The sequence below is a fragment of the Tamandua tetradactyla genome, chromosome 24 (genome assembly GCF_023851605.1).
Source record: "Tamandua tetradactyla isolate mTamTet1 chromosome 24, mTamTet1.pri, whole genome shotgun sequence".
In the NCBI taxonomy this organism is placed as follows: Eukaryota; Metazoa; Chordata; class Mammalia; order Pilosa; family Myrmecophagidae; genus Tamandua; species Tamandua tetradactyla.
The window spans coordinates 31,424,352-31,445,986 of record NC_135350.1 but is presented as its reverse complement, the minus strand read 5'-3'; the positions used below and the strand labels follow the sequence as shown (position 1 = coordinate 31,445,986).

Genomic DNA, 21,635 nt, shown 5'->3' with positions numbered 1-21,635 from the left:
GTATGTGTGTGGTGGAAACAGTTGAGAGTCAGTTGATTCTAAAATTAGGTCTCATGATTCTAGAAAAATTGTAAAGTTCCACAGTTACATCTTTATTCAACAGCAAAGATAGAGCATTTACTATGTGCTGGGAATTGTGCTATGTGTGGGTTAAAAGCATAAAAAGGAATGAAATGCATGAAGGTGCTATCACAGAAGTGTGAGAAGGAGTGACTAATCTGCCTGGGGAAATGAAGAAATATTTTATGAACGAAAAGACATTTGCTTGGGGTCTAGGAGGAGAATGCCAGATGCTGAGGGGGTACTGGCCAGGGGGCCAGATGGTATGTGAGCCAGGAGAAACTGTGGGAGGTGTGAAGATGTTTGGCCAGCACTGTGTGAGGCTGGAGTGCTTGGCAGGAGCTGGGACTGGAAAGGGATGCTGTGGCCGATTGTGATGGGCTGTGAAGGCCCTACTGTGAGGCAGGGATTTATTTTGTAGGAAAAGGAAAACCTTACATTTTTTCTAAGCAGGTCAGGTACAATCAGATCCTCAACATTTCAAGCCGTTCTGACTTGCCATGTAACTATCTACCTCAACTTCATGACTACTGCTATTTAACAAAATCACAAATCTGACTCGTGTTAAACCAGTATTCTGCTGTGGGAATGAAAAGATATATCGAAAAATGCAATTTCTTCAGATTTCCTAGTTCGTCTTTTACTCCCTCAGTCCTGCTATTTTTGGTAACTTGGAGGACCTTCTCTCTTTTCTCTTTTGGCTCTCTCCTCCTCAGACTTTGGTTCTGTTAGTTTCTTTCCATTAACAGTAGCATGAAACTTCCGGGATTCATTACCTATTGCCAAGTAAGGTTGTGGCTTTATCTTGCAGAAATATACTCTGCAGATCATCACCTCAGCTAAACTGTTGTATGGAAATCTGCAGAACTTTCAATACTGTGGTATAAATATTTTAATGCATGTGGTCTCATATTTAAGAATGCCAACAAGGCATTTCTAAAATATCTTTTTATCATTAATGTGGTTATATCTCATTTTTTTTTCTGACATGAACACGATGTTCAATATTTATGAATTTATATAAGGCAAACTTTTTGCATTTATTGAATACTGGTTAAATATCTGTTCTCTGCTAGCTTAAAGTGAGTCTATTAATATAAGAAAGTATGATGGAAAGAAAAAGTTCTCAGTCAACTGACTCACCTTCATGCCTGTTTTTGTTCTCTAACTTTTCTGTTCCTTTTTTTTTCTAGTACAAAATGAAATCGTTGCAGTATATTTCTTCCTGAGGCACATATTGTAAATATACCGTGAGTCAGGGAAACACTGAAGAGTTCCAAGGTTGGCAAATCATTTTAGAAGGAAAAAGTCACCAGGAACATGAGACTCCAAAGAAACAGATGTAAGAATTATTTTTTATAAGTTTTGTTGCAGAATTCTTCCCTAATATTCCAGTTTTAGAAATTATGTAGGGGTATGGATAAGGATGATTCAGAAACAAAAAATATACTCAGGCTTTAGAAATTTAAAAAAAATTCTGTACAATTTTAAAAAGGGCAACATTTTATTGAAATCTAATTTTAAAGGGATTAGTTTATATCAAGTCATGGATAATTTGGCAGTATGTAAGTAGATGGATATTATATCTGCTTCTATTAAGAAAAACTGGAACACTGTTGACAACAAAAGAAAGTGAAATCATTTTAGTGTTTTTACTTTGGATTTTTTTTTATGTCCTTTTTCTGTTTCAATTGAAGAGTTCTATTTTTTTGAACTTGCATATTAGGCAAAATTGTTATAGAACTAGAATCTGTGTGTTATTCCTTTCTATATCAAATCAGAGTTTTTAAATGTAAAATAAAAAAGAAGAGCAGAAAATAGAGTAAGATATAAGTGCAAGAGTAATTTGATGTATATTTTAAGTGAGGGATTTTCACTGACATATTATGCACCAGACATGCATAATGTATCAGCAATATATTAATTCATAGTAATAGCTATTAAATATTAGTTAATACTAATATGATATAATGAAAATCAATATTTATAGTATTTATAAAGTAAATACTCTAAAATGAATTATATGTGTAATATTTATGTTGATCTTTATATTAATATTGAAATTATCATTTCAAGATGTTAACTGCAAAATCATGAAGTAGAAAAGGGTCTTAGGGATTTTCTAGTCTGCCCTTCTCCCCCTTCCACAATATTCTATCCCTATCTCTACTTGACTGCCTCTCTATGATGGGGATCTCACTACTTTATGATGCAATCAGCTATACAGTATGAAAAAATCTGATTTTGATCTAGAATCATCCATTTCAAGCTAACACAAGTGGTAGTATGAATATGAATACCAGGGAAAGTAATTAAAGACAAAGAAGGGATCTTCAGGAAATTCAGTTTAGCAGGGGACTTGATAAGGGGATTTAACACCGACCCAGTGAGGTAAACTTTTAAAAGCACCCCATTGAACCCCAAATCCTTGGCATTACCAGCTTCTCCCCCTGGCTGCTAGCTTTCCAAGAAATGTAACAGATTATAGAGGACTGAAATATCCTGCTTTTCCATATTTTTCTAGTATTGGTCTCACATAATATGTTAGAGTCAAGATCTTTAGTTATTTCTGTTTAGTGTTGCTTCATTGGATACTTTTAAAGTAACTATTTTAAAAATATTTTCATTGCAATAGAGGCAATTTCGTACACTGATTAAGAGTGGGTGCTGTAGCCAGACTGCCTTGTTGAAATCCTGCCTCTTCTACACTCTAGCATGGTCTTGGACACAATATCTAACTTCTCTGTGGCTCAGTTTCCTCATATGTAAAATGGAATGAAATAATACCTACCTTATTATGAGATTTCAGTGTGTGAAGCACTTAGCAATGTTCGTGGAATGTGGTAATCACTCAATAAATTTGGCTTTCATTATAGATGCTACACATTTCACCAAGTTATATATATATATATTTTTTTTTTCTTTTTTTTTTTTTCATGGGCAGGCACCAAGAATTGAACCTATGTCTCCGGCATGGCAGGCGGAAATTCTGCCACTGAGCCACTATCGCATGGCCCCACCAAATTATAAATTTTTATATAAAATGGGGGCACTTAAATATAGGCTTACCTCTTTTTATTGCATTTAACTTTATTGCAGTTTGCAGATATTGCATTTCTTACAAATTGGAGGTTTATAGTAACCCTGTGTTGAGCAAGACTATTGGCACCCTTTTTCCAACAGCATGTGCTCTGTGTCACATTTTGGTAATTCTTGCTGTATTTCAAACTTTTTCATTATTATTATATCTTTGATGTTACTATTGTAATCATTTTGGGGTGCCACAGAACATGCCAATATAAAGCAAAAAACTTAATTGATAAATTTTATGTGTGTTTTGACTGCTCCATTGACTCTCTCTTTCCCATCTCTCTCCCTCTCTCCAGACTTCCCTATTCCCTGTGCACAATATTGAAATTAGACCAATTAATAACCCTACAATGGTGGTGGTTGCACAGGGGGCTAGGGGTGGGGTTGCCATATGATCCTGAAAGTTAGGGAGAAACTGAGTGTGGGGAGAAGAATGGACCGTTGCACACTGGTGTTTATGGCGGCAGTGACTCACAAGGGATGGAGGTGGCCTAAGGGTACAACGACTGGGAATGGAAGGAGGAACTGTGGTGTATACATACAATGGACTACTGAGAGGCCCCAAGAAGGAATGAAGTTGTGAGGCATGCAGTTAGGTGAATGAATCTTTAAGACTGTTTAATGAAATGTCAGAAACAAAAAGACAAATATTATCCTGGCTCATTCATATGGACTAACTACAATATAAAAACTAGGTGAATTGAAGTCAAGAGCATGGGTTATCAGGTTGGGGCCTACTGTAAAGGGTCCTAGATTGAAAACTCTTACAGCAGTCACATATATTCAGGAGTTGTAACTGTTATTTCTGAATTCTGAGATAATGAGCTGTTTGTATATAACCTGGTCATTCCCAGAAACTTTGGGTATTTATGTGACAACTGAGACTCAGAGTTAGAGCTCTGAAGCTATGAAAGTCAGCAGTACCCCATAAGAATGTTTTAACTGTTTTAAAAAGTTTAAAAAGGGACTTCAACTAGAGATATGAAGGAAGCTGATCTGGATAGGACTAGGATAGATCAGAATGAAGGATAAAGGATGATATTGTCCATATTTTAAAACTTCAACTTCTATGTGAGAACAAGGGAAGAGATGTTTACTTGGTGCAAAATTTGTATTTTGGGTAGTGCATTACCTAATTTGACTTGTATAGTAAATTTAGTTGAACACCATAAGTTCATGGAATCTTGAATAGGACATGAGATTTTGTTGGTTTATCCAGGTTGGTGCAACGCCCTGATATATTCCAGAGTAATTTGGATAGTGAATAAAGTATTTGCAAGGTTCCCTTGGGGGACTGGGGATAAAGGAGGAAATAGTCAACCCCTCCATTTTGAGAGTTTCCGATATTCTTGCAAGCTGGGGGTACAAACAAACCAATAGACAAGCCCTTGATCTTGGGGCTTGCCCCTATGAAACCTGTTCCAGGAAAGGATAGGCTAAGCCTATTTAAGATTAGGCCTAAGAGTCACTCCCAGAGAACCTCTTTAGTTGCGTAGATGTGGCCTCTCTCTCGAAGCCAACATCGCAGATGAACTCATTGCCCTCCCTCCTATGTGGGACATGACTCCTGTGGGTATAAATTTCCCTGGCAACGTGGAAGAGAACTCCACAGCACCATGGGATGGGGGAAGTCTTCTTGACCATAAGGAAGAAGAGAGAAATGAAACAAAATAAAGTTTCAGTGGCTGAGAGATTTCAAACAAAGTTGAGAGGTTACCCCAGAGGTTATTCTTAATGCATTATATGGATATACCTTTTTAGTTTATGGTGTTTTGGAGTGGTTAGAGGGAAGTACCTGGAACTGTTGAGCTGTGTTCCGGTAGCCTTGATTCTTGTGATGATTATACAATGACATAACTTTTAAAATGTGACTGTGTGATTGTGAAAACCTGTGTCATCCAGGGTATGGAGAGATGAGTAAAAAATATGGATAAAAGATAAATAATAAGGGGGATTGGGGTAAAGTAAATTGGGCAGATGGAAATACTAGTGGTCAACGAGAGGGAGGGGAAAGGGGCATGGGATATGAGTTTTTTTTTCATTTTTCTTTTTATTTCCTTTTCTAGAGTGATGCAGTGTTCTAAAAAAGAATCATGGTGAGGAATACAAAACCATGTGATGATATTGTGAGCCGTTTGACTGTACACTATGTATGGACTATATGTGTGCAGAGATGTGTCAATAAAAATATTAAAGAAAAAAGAGAAAGGGACTCAAAAGAGAAAAGAAAATAACTGAGTGGCATTAAGAGTAAGAGAAAGGGGCTCAAAAGGCGGGGGGGGAAGCCCTACAATGGTCTTTATTCAAGTGAAAGGAAGAGTCATTTGTCTCCCACTTTCCATCAAGAACTAGATAAGATTAAGCTTAGTAAGGAAGGGTTGTCAGAAGTCTAGTTGGGTTGAAAGCTAGCCCTCTTGTGCCAAACAATTAGCCTAGCAGTGAATGCAAAGGAAAAGCTCTCAAAGGAAATTAAAAGTACTACTCAAGGAAACATGAAAAATATGAAATCAGAACAACCAGATATGGAAAAAGTTTTAGTCATCAGGATAGAAGATCAAACAAGCCAAATCATTCTATTAAGCCATAGCTTAATCCAGAGGAGGGGCCTAACTCTCTTCAATTCTAAGAAGGCTGAGAGAGGTGAGGAAGCTGCAGAAATAAATGCGAAGCTAGCAGAGGTTGTTTCATGAGGCTTAAGGAAAGAAGCAACCTGTATAACATAAAAGTATGAAGTACAGTAGCAAAGGTCCATGTAGAAGCTGCATCAAGTTATCCAGAAGATCTAGCTAACATAATTGATGAAGGTAGTTACACTAAACAATTGATTTTCGGTGAAGACAAAAGGGCCTTCTATTGGAAGAAGATACCATCTAGGACTTTTATAGGTAGAGAGAAGTCAATGCCTGGCTTCAAAGCTTCAAAAGCCAGGTTGACTCTCTCGTTAAGGCTAATGCAGCTGGTGATTTTATGTTGAAGCTGATGCTTATTTACTATTCCAGAAATCTTAGGTCCCTTGAGAATTATGCTAAATCTGCTCTGCCTGAGCTCTATAAATGGAATAACAAAGCCTGGATGACAGCACATCTGTTTACAACATGGTTTACTGAATATTTTAAGCCCACTGTTGAGACCTACTGCTCAGGAAAAAAAGATTCCTTTCAAAAGATTATTGCTTACTCACAATGCACCTGGTCACCCAAGAGCTCTGAGATGTACAAGGAGATGAATGCTGTTTCCATGCCTGCTAATACGATATCCATTCTGCGGTCCACGGATCAACACGTAGTAATTTGACTTCTAAGTCTTATTTAAGAGATACATTTCATAAGGCTATAGCTGCCATGGATGGTGATTCCTCTGATGGTTTGGGGCAAAATAAACTGAAAACCTTTTGTGAAGGATTTACCATTCCAGATGCCATAAAGAACATCTGTGATTCATGGAGGGAGGTCAAATATCAATATTTACAAGCATTTGGAAGAAGCTGATTCCAAACCTCATAGATGACTTTGAGGGCTTCAAAACTTCAGTGGAACAAGAGAACTAGAATTAGAAGTGGAACCTGTAGATGAGACTGAATTACCACCATCTCAGTATAAAACTTGAATGGATGAATAGTTGCTTCTTATGGATGAGCAAAGAAAGTGATTTCTTGAGAAGGAATTTATTCTTGGCAAAGATGCTTTGAGCATTGCTAAAATGATAAAAAAAAAAAGGATTTCGAATATTGCATCAACTTAGCTGATAAAGCAACAGCAGGGTTTGAGAGGATTGACTACAGTTATGAAGGAGGTTCTACTGTGGATAAAATGCTATCAAACAGCATCACATGCTACAAAGAAATCCTTCCTGAAAAGAAGACTAATCATTGTGGCAAACTTCACTGCCTTGTTTTAAGAAATTGCCTCAGTCACTCCAACCTGTAGCAACCACCACCCTGATCAGTCAGCATCCATCAGCATTGAGGCAAGATCTTCCACTATCAATGAAATTAAAACTTGCTTGAAGGCTCAGATGATGGTTAGCATATTTTTTTAGCCATAAAATACTTTTACTTAGGGTACATACATTGTTTTTTAGACATAATGTTATTACACACAGAATAGACTAGAATATAGCATAAACATAGTATTTATATGCACTGGGAAACAAAAAAATTAATATGATTTGCTTAATTGTAAGACTCGCTTAATGTCAACACTCACTTAATTGCTGTGGTCTGAACCAAACCCACAGTATCTCCAAGGTACACCTCTACAGAATTAGAGAGAATTTTAAAAGCACACACTCTAGAAAGTTACTTAACATAGTATGCATTGATTTATGATAAAATGCTAATGGTGGTCAAGTCCTCCATAGTTTCCAAAGAAGAGGAAGATGGAAAAGAGAATGGGGTAGGAGCAAGTATAGCATTGAAGTGGGAGCAGTAAAAGAAAGAGGAGACTGAAAGCACAGGGGGAAGCTTATCACCTCACTTTGTCCTCCCAGTCTGTCCTACTTACCTGTAGGTAAAGTCCCCAACTAGTGCAGTGCAGCAGAGTTGGACACATGTCTTCTGTAATGGGAAATAAGCCTGCAAATACTTTGAGAGTTCTTGCTTTCCCTGCCCTACGGTCCTCCACTGGGATACTTGGAAAGTTTAGATGCTTTACATTTTCATTTAGAGTTTTACAACTGGAGGAGAAAAAAAAATTATACCTTCACTCAAATGTTTCATGCCACCAAACTGAGCCCCTCTCCCTCTTCTCAAAAGCTCCTTCTCCAATGGTCCCTGTCTCCTTTAAAGTACCACTAACCCAGGCTGCAAAACAGGAATCTGCTTCCACATTTCCTTCTACCTAAACTATCTTTCAAGTCTGCTGGTAATCTTCGTGGCATCCCATTGTCTTGATTCAGAGTTTTATTCTTTGCACAGCAGACTGCTAATTGGTTTTGTGCTCCTGTACCCGCCCCCCCCCTCCCCCCTCTAAATTACCTTTCTACAGTCTCAATGCGCCATTTTAACTTCCTGGCTTAATAATCTCCAATGCTTCTCTACCACCTAATAAGGAAAAATATATTTAATTAGCATGCCCCACAAGGCCATACAGGAACCCTGTTTAGCCTAAGAGACTTATCTGCTTCTACTTTTTCAGTGCTCCATCCTTACCTACTGAAGTACTGCCCATTTCAAACAGTTTCTTCATGGCACCTCCTCTTCTTTCCCACCTGCAGTGCTTTTTTTTTCCTGAAAATCTACAGAAGCCTCTTTATTCCCATTTTGGAATTTTTAAATATGATTTATAATTGTACTTCTTATCTCCTTACTTGTTTGTAAGTTAAATGAAATGGAATCTGTGTCTTCCCAGCTCAGAGTTTCCTGCAATCCCTGGTGCAGGGACTTATTACCAGTAGATGCTCAGTAAGCTATTTGCTAAATGAAGTTATTCCAAGGAAAACTAATCCTTAGTACAGCTTCTGCAAAGATATGGATAAACCAGACACTCTGTGCTCTAAAAACTTTCCCCATAATGTCCGAATGGTTTCACTGCAGCTTGTAAGGACTAAAATTCAAAAGAAATATATATACTTTATATATAAAAGTTATCAGTAATTTTCATAGTAGAGGGAATCAAGTCAATTAGATTTCTGTCCTCCTTAAGCCTAGTTGATATCAGAGGATGAAGATGATGGAGAATTTGACTGAAGACCAGGAAGAAGATAAATTGGGAGTAAGGAGGTCTTGGGTGAGGATAAAATGGGTGGATTCTACCCTGATATTCTTGGGGCAGTAAGATAGGGAACTTGGTACTAGAATGAGGGTAGAGTAAGGGAAGGGAAATGAAGCCAAAGACAAAGTTCTAGTTTGCGAGCTGCTGGAATGCAATATACCAGAAACAAAATGGCTTTTAAAAAGGGGAATTTAATAAGTTTCTAGTTTACAGTTCTAAGGCCAAGAAAATGTCCCAATTAAAACAAGTCTATAGAAATGTCCAATCTAAGGCATCCACGGAAAGATACCTTGGTTCGGGAAGGCTGATGAAGTTCAGGGTTTCTCTCTCAAGTGAGAAGGCACATGGCAAACACAGTCAGAGCTTCTCTCTCAGCTGGAAGGGCACATGGTGAACACGGCGTCATCTGCTAGCTTCTTTTCCTGGCTTCTGGTTTCATGAAGTTCCCTGGGAGGCGTTTTCCTTCTTCATCTCCAAAGGTCGCTGGCTGGTGGACTCTGCTTCTCGTGGCTATGCCGTTCTGCTCTGCTCTCTCTGAATCTCTTATTCTCCAAAATGTTTCCTCTTCTATAGGACTTCAGAAACTAATCAAGACCCACTCAAATGGTTGGAGACATGTCATCACCTAATCCAGTTTAATAACCACTCTTGATTGAATCACATCTTCCTGGGAGATGATCTGATTGCAGTTTCAAACATACAATATTGAATAGGGATTATTCTACCTTTATGAAATGGAATTTTGATTAAAACATGGCTTTTCTAGGGGACATACATCATTTCAAACCAGCACAACAAATATTAGCTATTTTGAAAATTTCGTAGTGTTACGTTAAGTGTGACTTTTTCCTTCTTCCAGTTCAGGACTAGGAATCAGAATGCAGGTTAGCCCTGTTAGCTCTGATACTCTTATGGTTCAGTTACATTTTAGGGTAAATAGACTTTCATGGGGACTCTAAACTTGCTTTTATTGGGGAAAATGTCTCCGCATTTCACACACCCGTCAATAAATGTCTGGGGCACCAAATGGTTCTAAGTGGAAACTGCATACAACTAATTTCTATACATTGAATTTATTTTCTTATTGATAAATGATTGTCTTTATGTCTAACATAAAAAAAATTAAGAGTAAGAAAAGGGAGGAGTAGAAAGAAATAAGTAGGCCAAGAATTGAATAGACAATAGAAATAAAGGTGAAGAAAACTGGAAGAGTACTACTTCAGAGTGGAAGTGTAAGAAATTATCTAAATCATGTTTCATGATGACCAGAGAGGGTTTATCAATGTATTTGGAAGATGAAAATGTTTCACAAAAGAGGAAATAATGCTGGAGGATGGACAGTGAAAAGGCCCTGGGGGGGGGGGGGGTGATTTTGGACATCATTAGATATCTCCTTGGGAAACAGAGTTGGCAAACAGATGATTTTAAATGAAGTTAACTATTTTTCTCAGATCTCCTGAAATACTACAGACTAATTTATATTTACCTCCATAGAAAATGTTTTAGCACTTAAAGACTTAGCAAGGACGTCACAAAGTAAAGACATATGCTCTTGCAAAATAAACACTACTAATTGTAATATTACGTCAAATACAAATGGAAGGGTTTCCTGGTCTTTGTTGTTAGTTTTTGTTTGTTTTCTTTTTAACAGTTTAAAAACATTTGTAGAATGCATGTATTTCATTTCCTTGGGAGGTCCATTTATATATTTCAGGGGTTCCTAAGTCCCCTATCCAAACTGCAGGCATAATTTGGTGCGTGTGTGTATTTTTTTATGAGGTGTGCCAAGTTTTACCAGCTCTTCTAAAGTGTCTATGACCCAGATAAATCTCAATCCACTCCACCGTGTGATCTCTGCGAGCCCCTTTAAGCTCTCAACGTGTACAGTATGTCCACGAATCTTTGTTACTCAAGCCTAAGAGATTTTATGGCAACCCCTCCTTAAACATGGCCAAGAAATCATGTATAACTGAAATCAAAGAGATGGTCAGGAAAGCAGTCTTAAGCTTTGGAAGTTCACCTCTCTATCTAGGGGGCCGTTGAAGGGAATGATGTAGTGCAGCGTTCCCAAACCGGAACACCTCTGCTCACACACAGGCAGCGGCGCTGGGGCAGTCCCAAGTGCATAGAGAAGTGTAATCCCTCCGCTAAGTACTTGGCTCTCAGTCTCCAATCACTAGTGGGAGCTGGAGAGGGCAAGTGAAGAAAAAAAAAAAAAACTCCAGAGGCAGCCGAGGAGCGAGAGAAAAAAAAAAAAGTTCCGCGGCGGCGAGCGGCCGCGGCGGCCAGAAGTTGAAGGCGCGGCCGGGCGCGGGGCGCAGGGCGGGGAGTTGGTGCGGGGCCTGCGTGGCGCGCCCAGGCGGTGCGAGACTGCGGTGCCGAGGACGCGAGTGGCCGGAGCGCAGCGGCCGGTAAGATGCACGCGGACTGGCGGGAGGGAGCGGCGGGGCTCCGTCCCCGCGCGGGTGGCCCCGACCTCGCGCGCGCGGGGCATGGCTAAGCCGGCGGGAACCTAGCGGACCGGAGGGAGGCGAGGAGTCGGCGGGTGCCGGGTGGGGGCTTGGCGGCCACCGCTCGGGGAAGGGCAGGGAGCTGGAGGGAGAGGAGAGCCGGCAGCGTGGCTGTGGCGCGGCGGAGGCGGGAGGGGGACTGGCGGTGGCCGCTTCGGCTTTGTGCGCCGGCGGCTCTGCTGGGACCCCGAGGCCTCGGGTACCCGTGCTGGCTAGGAGTCGGGCGCAGCTGCAGGGGTGGGTGGGACACGTGCTCCGGGAGCTGGGAAAGAGGGACGCGCCAAGCCAGGGAGTCGGGATCCGCACGCTGCGAGTTTGGGGCGGGAGGCGAGCGAAGGGCAGTCCTGGAATCCGGGAAGTCGGAGGGAGCCCGGCTGGCCGAAGAGGCACTGAGTCCATCGAGGCAGGATCTGCAAGGCTCCTAGCTCGGAGGAGCCACCTGCCTCGGACGCCTCCCCAGACTCAGCCTTGCAGTCGGAGAAAGTGCGCAGTGGATTGTTCCCGGCGTCTGGGACTTGGCTCCGGCTCTCCGCTTCTATTGCTGTCTCTCGCGTTCTCAGTGTTCCTCTCCCTGTTCTTCTCGCTCTTCCCCTCTCCCCAACCCCCTTGGTTTCTCTGTCTCTGTAAGTGTCCCCCGCTCTCTGCCTCTTTCTGTCTCCCTCACTCCTCTCTCGCTCACACTTTTTCGCTCTCCCTCTCGTTTAGAGGCTGACTTTCGGCTCGTTTTCTCACTGTCTCTCTTTTTCTGCGTCTTTGGCTCTCCGCTCCCATCTCTATCCCTGTTTCTGTCAAGGCTCAATATTTCGTTTTGTCTACTGTAGTGTTAGGATTTCATACATTAGGAAAGATCCTCGAGAAGTTGTCTCATGTGGTTTCTTAATCCCTTTGAGCCGCCCCGCTCCTCTGGGTGCTCCGTCCTTCGTATTTGTTTCCCACTGAATGGGAACGCAGTGGTTTCCTTGAGTTTTTAGAAACTGTTCTTAGTCACCGTTTACTAAGGTGAGGCCAGTGACTTTGAGCAGCCACAAAGGTGCCAAAGAAAGAAAACAGGAGAGAGCTATTTAATTGCCTCAAAACGTACTAAGGTAGCGAATCAAACATTAGCTGCAGTGAAGCACAGCCACCTGAGAAGTTTCCTGAATTTTGGAAAGCAACACAAAAGGCTCCACCAAAAAAGGAGGTTCAGCTAAAAAAGTATTTGAAAATAATTTGAAAGAAAAAGCACTCATGGAAATCTCTTGCTGTATTCAATTGATGCCAACTAATTTATTTTGTTATGTATATTTTTAGGATCTCAGTGACAACTCTTGTAATTATTGTTTTGGGAAAGTTATGGGAAATGTCCTGTGTCGACTGGTATATTTGTGCTTAAGAAAAAAATTCTTTGTACTTTTATGCCTCTTCACACTCTGGTGATCAAGAAGAATCATTTCTAACTGCAAAGAAAATGAGAAGGATTTGTCAGTAATTTTAAAACATGAGACATTTCAAGGATCAATAATTTCTTTGAAAAACCTTCACTATAAGGTTGTTTTGAAGGATATTGCATTTTAGTGAAATATGCAAGTTATCACACACTCAGATCATTGTGTGATGCAAAAAAAAGATTGTGTGCTGTAAGCAACTCACAGCAATGATGGAATTTATGGGAAACATAGCTGAAAATTAATTGCTCTGATTTTCACTGTTTTCTTTAGTCATGCATAATGTACCTTTGTTTTTAGCAAAATATGGCCCAGGGCTACAAAACTTGATACAGTGTGTTATTTGTCCAATTTGAATTACTATTTAGAAAACCACCTTTTCCTTTTGGTCACATGGTATAAATTGATATGATCTCATTACTCATGTGCTAGGGGCTGCTGATGAATTTTAATGGCACTGATTTGTGATTTTAAATCAAAATGTTAGTCTTTGGTGAGTTAAAATCTTGATTTATGTCATGTTAGTGAATCATCACTATTTATAGGGGCTTTACCACCTTGTCTGCCAGGTGCTGCACAGCATTTAGTCTAGGCAGGGTTGTCTGCAATTCCCTGCTAGCTTCTTGTCCCTGAGTGACGGGATACCGCTGCTTATAGCATATTCATATGTGTGTGTCAAATGTTCTGTTGAATAATATTTGTTAAAAAGAAATCGATTTATCTTTTTCCCTCTTCAACTTTGGAAACTGGGTGAGATGGCCTGATAATCGCTTTGTTACTGTAAATGCTGATTTTATTGCTATATGATTAAAGATATAAGGGAATTTAAAATAAGGTATTTTTGGTACCTAAAGCACCCTCCATTCAGTCTCAGAGTAAAGTTCATAATTGTCTTTCATATCTAAGGTCTGCTGTCACCTACTCTCATCTAGCAAAGCCTTTGCTCATTTTTATAAGCCCCCTCATCTCTGCCTCTTGGGCTTCTGTGCATATCCCTCTCAGAGCTCATCTCTCTGCTGTATTTGTCTGTTTGTCTCTTTCCCACCAAACTCTTAATTCATTGAGGTGAGCTAGTGCTCCTTTCCCCCGACCCTGGACTCTGAGTTCCAGATGCCCTGCGTAGTACCTGGCATATGGTAGATACTAAAACAATACTTGAAGGACCATTAGTTCTTGTCCAATCTGTGGCTAACTTATGATGTTTACTCTTTATAAACACGATAAATAGCTCAAGGGAAGTACTTTAATGTGGTAAAACAGCAGATTATAGTGTTAGGACTGAAAGAGTTTCAGAGGACATCTCATCACCCATATTGATATTAAAGTTGAAGAGGATGAAGCCCAAAGTGTTTGCAAAACTTGTTTTAGAGATAGACAATGAATACTTATTGGGTATGGAGCTGAGACCTTGTGTTCTTTTCTCTGTGCCACAAATGAGCTCATGCGTGCCTTCTTTCACTAGTGGTGGGTGAATCTGTCCATACATTGCAAGGCATGCAATTTATCAATTTGTAATAACCCAGTAATCATTTGTTATCCATATGCCTGGAGGTAATTATCTTTCAAAAAATTGACTAAGTGCTTTTATTGTGTTGGGCATTGTGCTGGGTGCCAGCTATGTGATCTTGGGCAAGAAGAATTATTTCTAATTGCTAAGATGATTTGAGCTCTCTGGACTACAGTTTTGTTCTCTATAAATTTGTGTTTGTATTGGAGGGGGATGGGGAGAAGAGAAAGGAAGTTTGGACCAGATTAGTGGCTCTTTTTAAGTTTTTCTTCTGAGACCACCAATTTAACTCCCAGAACAACTGCAAATTCATCTGGTTTACATATCAGACTTCCCTGTAAGGTTTTGTTTGAAAAAGGGGTAACGGAGCTTTAAAAATGTTTGAAGACCACTTGATATTCTCCAATTTCCTTTCCAGTTCTTGGATTTCATAATCAAGATTTTTAAAGCTCGTTGGTAAAAGTACTAAGGGCAGAAGGAGAAACTGATTTAGCCTGAAAGATGCTAATTTCAAATTTCCATTTGCTGAATTTGATGAGATAGCAGAAATTGAAGTAGAAATGTTGAGATACATGAAGCAGGCCAGAATTCCAGGAAGGGTGAGGCCAGGATTAAAAATATATATTTAAAAGTCATTCCCATTAAATTATAACTAGGATTGAGGGAAAATAAACATTTTAAAGAGAGAGTCTGGAGAGGGAAATAAATTACTGTTCAGGAGTGGCTAAGAGGGACATTCACATGTCTTACCTTTGAGTATTTTAAAAGTCCATTTGTAGGAGTAAGATGGGAAAAAACGGATCATATAACATTAGGCAATGGTTTCTTTTCATGATGTTTAGAACATCCGTTTATATGCCAGTATCCTAACTGGTATTCGTTTTTACCTAAATGTTTGAGTATCTGCCCTCTGCCGGGCACTGTTATAATATGCTGTGGGGACACTACAGTGATAAGAGACTAGGTCCTTACTGTCACTGAACTTACATTTTAGTGGGTGAAAACACAGTGCAGTATAAACAAGCACATGAGCAAGATAATTTCTGATAGTGAAAACTGCCATTAGGAAAATGAAAGCAAGATATAACAATGAGTGATGGGCTGCTTTATAGAGGGTGGTTAAGGAAGACCTCTCTAAGGATGTACCTGAATAACAACAAACAGCCAGCCCAGGGAAGATCATGCAGAACTTCATGGCAGAAGGGACAGCAAATATTAAGTCCCTAAGACAGTAACAAACTGGGCACACATGGGCCAGTGTGATTGGACTCGGGGAATTAGTGGTGAGTCACAAAAGATGAGATCAGAGAGATAGGAAGGAGCTACCATATGAAGTTTGTGTTTTATTTAACACCTGGAGGATTTAAAACAGAATAGTGAGCAAATATTACTTAGCATGACTGTCCATATTGTGAGCAAGAGTATTTGAAGTTAGTCTGTGTGGGAGTCGGTTACAACAGACCAGCTGAGAATTTGGTCCTTGGCCAAGGGCCAGGGCAGAAGCTGGGGAAACTGACCAGACATTGTCCTCATCACTGAAGAGCAGAATCACTAAGTTGAATCATTATATATATATTTATTTATATGTGTATTTCTTTATTTCTTTTGCCTTGATCTACATTTCAACACATCACAGTTTCAACAGTTGCTTTTACTATTAAATTTCATACTTAAGCATCTTCTTGCAGTTCCTAGATGTCACTTATTTATCTTCCTTCAAATTTCCATGGGCTGTGAGCTTCTTGGTGTGACCTGTGGCATGCCCTAGGAAATGTTTGGTAAGGTTCTTGAGGACCGGAGATGATTCCTTGACCACCAGGGCCACTTGACTTTTCCTGAGAGCAAATACAAGCTAGTACCTCTTCACTTCAGTTTAGGGAAAATTGTGTTCATGTTACAAAGGGAAAAAAGTAATTCAGAATTCCTCTAATTAGTCTTGAGTGTTTCTCATTTTTCTCTAACTCTCGGCTTTGAAATCTTTGGATGCTTCTTGAAAACCTTCACTGTCAGATCTGTGTTGGTAGAGCTGAATTTCACCCGTAATTGTATCCCAGCCCCTTGACCAGTGCTAATTCATAGTAGGCCTTCAGTAAATATTTGTGCAGTGGTGTTGGATGCAATCTATTTTACCTCTATAGTTTCGATTTAGCTGGTTTTATTTTCCCTATTTAAAAACAAATATATGGGGCAGGCCACGGTGGCTCAACAGGTAATGCCCGAGGACCCGGGTTTGATTCCCGGTGCCTGCCCATGTTAAAAAAAAACAAAAAACAAATATGTGGGTTCAGGAGGCTTCAGCTTTAGAAAATATTAAGTAGCAAGTTTGGAAGTGATTTTCTGAAGATTGTATTTAGTTATTGGCAAAAGAAAAAAAGATACAATCCAGTATATTACTTTATAACAATTCTTGTCTGTTGTGTCGAGATAAACATTTTAGTCATTTTTATAGCAGTCAGATAAATATGGACTTAAACGAGTTAAGACACATCTGACAGTAGTTAATTTGTTGATTTATGAATCTAAAATGATTCCAAGGAAGTCTGTAGTGATGGTGCCTTTGTCTAAATTAACCTCTTGATAGAAATTAGTGAGTTTTATCTAACTAATGTATTTTACAGCCATCTATAAAAGGTACTAAATTCTCATCAGTTATTTTTCTGGAAACAAGCTCCTATTCTCTTGTTGTCTAATACACATTTAGCCATAATGCTTCATGAAGCAGGGGAATTATCCTGAAAGCTTTCCTCTTATTACAAAATGTAGTTCCCTGCTCAAACGGGGTTGCAAACAACTTGACATCACTTTATTGTTATGAATCTAGTAATTACCTTCCCCAGTTTCTTTAGATCATTCTCAGTCAAGAGCCCTTCTGTATGCGAATATCCCCCACTAGTTTCTATGTCAGGTATCATGTTTGCCACTCACAACCCTTCCACTTTGTGCGCTCCACCCAGGAAGATAACCCTTGTGAACTGCTCTAATTTTCCAGTAACAAAGGTCATTGGGGGAGATTAGAGTGAGGATGGAGAGTGAGGGTATTTATTTTCTTGGCTCCTTGAGGAATCAACTTGGATTGACCATGCACCTCCATTGAAAGTCACTGCTCTTCTCAGGGCAGCTTTCTCTATACAGCTCTCCTTCCAGATTCCAGGAATCTCAGGAATAGCTCCTATGTTTTTACTAACCCTACTTAAAGTGCACTACCTTTTGGGTCTCCTGTACCCCTGCCTGCACTGTCCTAAATTGTCTATAAATAAACCCTCCTAAACTTTATCAGAAGCTGCATCAGTAACATTTTCTCTTGATTCATCTTCTGAAAGCACCGATTGGTAAGAGTACCTGACTTCCCTTAATTCTATTGGACAGGTGCTTTCCACCCCCCAAATTATAATCTTCTATTCAAGCAAAAATGGAATGTAAACCTGAGTTGTATATTACAGAAATACTTTACCATCAACCACCTTACTGGCTCAGTATTTTTACTTGCTATTGTGTGCACCCTTTACATATGTGATTTGTTTGTTTCATTCACTCATTTGTTCATTTATAAGTGATCTATGAATTATTACTTAAGGAAAGGGCTGTGCTAGGCATTGTGGATACAAAAAAGGCGGAAAGCTTGCTCTTGTTTGGGATGATTGGGTTTATTTGCAGAAAATAAGCCAACATGATATTTATAACTTAGGTTCACATTAGTACTATGAGGGAAATAGAGTGCCATGGTAGAGAACAATAGAAAATACTGTCATTTGCTTCAGATCACAAACACCTGAAGAACAGAGGTGCCTTTAGGAGGCTCTTGTGATCTGTGTCTGTTGAAATATCATATGCAGGCTCTTTTTTTTGTTGTTTTTTTTTTTATTAATTAACGGAAAAAAAGAAATCAACCCAACATTTAGAAATCATACCATTCTACATATGCAATCAGTAATTCTTAACATCATCACATAGATGCATGATCATCGTTTCTTAGTACATTTGCATCGGTTTAGAAGAACTAGCAACACAACAGAAAAAGATATAGAATGTTAATATAGAGAAAAAAAATAAAAGTAATAATAATAGTAAAAAGAAACAAAAACCTATAGCTCAGATGCAGCTTCATTCAGTGTTTTAACATGATTACTTTACAATTAGGTATTATTGTGCTGTCCATTTTTGAGTTTTTGTATCTAGTCCTGTTGCACAGTCTGTATCCCTTCAGCTCCAATTACCCATTATCTTACCCTGTTTCTAACTCCTGCTGGACTCTGTTACCAATGACATATTCCAAGTTTATTCTCGAATGTCCATTCACATCAGTGGGACCATACAGTATTTGTCCTTTAGTTTTTGGCTGGACTCACTCAGCATAATGTTCTCTAGGTCCATCCATGTTATTACATGCTTCATAAGTTTATCCTGTCTTAAAGCGGCATAATATTCCATCATATGTATATACCACAGTTTGTTTAGCCATTCTTCTGTTGATGGAGATTTTGGCTGTTTCCATCTCTTTGCAATTGTAAATAACACTGCTATAAACATTGGTGTGCAAATGTCCGTTTGTGTCTTTTGCAGGCTCTTAATATGTGAATTTTAGGAGCCTTCTCAAGACACAATTAATGAAACTCCCTGGTTGGAAAATTAGAAATTCCCTAAAGAAAAAAAATGCTTTTATATCATTACCAAAAATATTCTGAGATATATACATTTTAAAAGAATTATCTTGTGCATTATTATGTATTTTAAACAAAAATATGGTCGTATATCATTTTGTTACCTGCATTTTTTACTTAACCATACACTAATAACACCATTCCATGTCAATATAAGCATTTCTAAATATAATATTTATGATTTACTCTGACAATTAGAGATCACAGAATTTCCAGTCTCTTACAGGCATGCAGAAGAAAATTAAAATGGCCAATAACCTCAGTACACAATTTCTAGAAATTAGGAGACTCTTGAACTTGAGAGTACAGATATGGCTTAGGTCATACAGATTTTTCTTTACTTCATCAAAACTCCTTGAATTAGGATGTCCGATAAAATTAAAGGCAACTGAGAGGGGCAAAACTTCATCAAACTTGTCTTGTTCAGTAATTACATGCTGCAGTTGTTTTAGGCTTGAAGTTGGTATATCTGTGCATCTCATATTAAATTAGCAATTGAAGTTTCAGGAAGTATAAGCTCAGAAAAGATATATAACAGTATGTTTTACCTAATTCAATTTATCTTCCTGATGTATTCTACAGGATAGCGGTTTTGTGGACTTCTAGTACATGTGCTGTGCAGGAAGGAGCCCATGAGAGGCAGCATTTCCTGCTGGTTAACTGTGGGTTTCTGGAGTTTGAATCTTGGCTCTATCATTCACTAGCTGAGTGACCTTGGGCAAGTCACTGAACCTTCTGTGTCTGGTTTATCATCTGTAAAAATGGGGATAATGATAATAGTCCTTACTTCATAGGATGGTTTGAGGATTAGATGAGTGTGTATTTGTACAGTATTTAGAATAATGCCAGGCACATAGTAAACACTGCAGAAGTGTTTGATATTTAAGTAAATAAATGATCAAAGACTTATGGGAATTGCTGATGTTATTTTTAAGCTGCAAGCCTTCTCTACACCTTTATTATGCTAATGTGCATTAGGGCAGTCCTCCATAGGAGTGTTTGACTATGGAATTTGTATCTTTCTTTGTATATATCATTGGACTATTACTCCTCAGAAGCCAGTTTGGAAAAAAAATCGATATAAATCATTGACTAAATACTTTCACCCCACAATAGGACCATTTCTTATTACCAGTACTTGTTCTTGTTCCATTTATACAGTAGGAACCCAGTTCTTGATTTTTATTTTTCTTTTTAAAGGTTCAAATGAGTTTTTTTCATTTCCCAGAGAAAGACTGACCCCACCAGTATAGATGTTATGTATACACTGGCCTCTGGGGTCCACTGAGACCAAGGATTACAGTATATAATGTTTTTTTTTTTAAGTTACCTATTATTTTTTCTAATTATAAAGAATAAAAATTATTTAGGTGAACTTGGGTATTATAGGGAACTGTAACAAATAAAGATCACTTGGAAATAGTCACTGTTAATGTGCTCCCAAATGTTATGGGAGCATAATATAATATGGTTTTGTGTCCTAATTCTTTTTTCACTTGACTTTATTTATATAGTGTTTTCAGTACAAAAACTTGCAGTGATTTCTTACCCTTAGATGATTAGTAATCTACATTTCAAAAGACCTTCCTTCCTTAACAAATTCTGTGGCCAGAGACAATATGAAAACAAAATGGTGTCTCTAGATCGAGTCTCCCTCTCATTTTAAGTATTCTCGGAAATTGGAACCACCTGGTAAGCAGTTGGCAATTCTTTTTAAAAGACCTGGAGTAGGTGACCTCAGGTTGCTTCATTTTTATGAGTCATTCCAGTGTTGTAGCCAACAGCCAGATGGATGAGGAAGAATCCATGACGAGGCTGTTTTGGAGGCATTACTTATTCATCCTGAGTGGTTGTAAGTGATCTTATATAAAGTTGAGCAGAAAAGCTATCCAGGGAAACCTGAATTATTCCAAAAACATTTAATTTTTAAACTGTAAATCTATTCTCTCCATTGTATGTAGGAGGCAAGGTTCAAATAAGATGCAAATATGCAGGGCAGACGTTGTCCCTAAATGTTTTACTTAGCCCTATAATTTCGAGTGTAAAAATACTATTGAGTGTATATGGCCTAATACATAGAGGTAAAGATTGAAAAAATACTAATTGTTATGAGTTTTACTTTGTGTACCTTATAAATTATTTGGATGCCATGCTGGTTAAAATATTTGATTTGCTCAGTTTGTTGTTTTCACTCAAAAGCCTTATTCAACAGTTTTGAATCTTCATCTGACTCAGGATTAAATCAATAACTCCTTTAAATGCTTATCTTAAACATCTGTAGCAAATGAAAATATTTAAACCCTTTCTGAAGAGGAAAACCATACTACACTGTTTAATTGAATTAAATTAGCTTTTCATGGAAATTTACCTAGGAGCTGTTTCTGGAACTAATTTGGAAAATGATCTTTGAATTCTGTGGCATTTATGTTTGATTATGTTTTTCTTAGTAATTCTCACTAGACCTGATTCACTGCTTGCTTCAGTCTTCAAACCCTTGTGATTTCTGTAGGTAATAGGCATTTCCTACTCCATAATTATGCATATTTGGAAATAAAGTATGCTGCCCCTTTAAATGGAGATGATATAGAAAATTCTTATTTTAGCATTTTGTTGGGAAAGTACATTATGTCTGAGGTAAAATACAGCCATATATAAATTCTCTTCCAAAAATATTT

The 21,635-nt window shown here is 38.6% G+C and overlaps 1 protein-coding gene across 2 annotated transcripts in view; it reads left to right on the top strand.

Annotated features, from left to right (window-relative positions):
• Positions 1-11,221: 11,221 nt before the first annotated feature.
• BMPR1B (bone morphogenetic protein receptor type 1B) overlaps positions 11,222-21,635 on the top strand; it is a 437,645-nt gene continuing 427,231 nt past the window's right edge. For both annotated transcript variants that reach the window (XM_077142829.1, XM_077142827.1), the window contains exon 1: positions 11,222-11,272. The gene's annotated coding sequence lies outside the window, so the exon portion shown is untranslated. The remainder of the gene's footprint in view (positions 11,273-21,635) is intronic.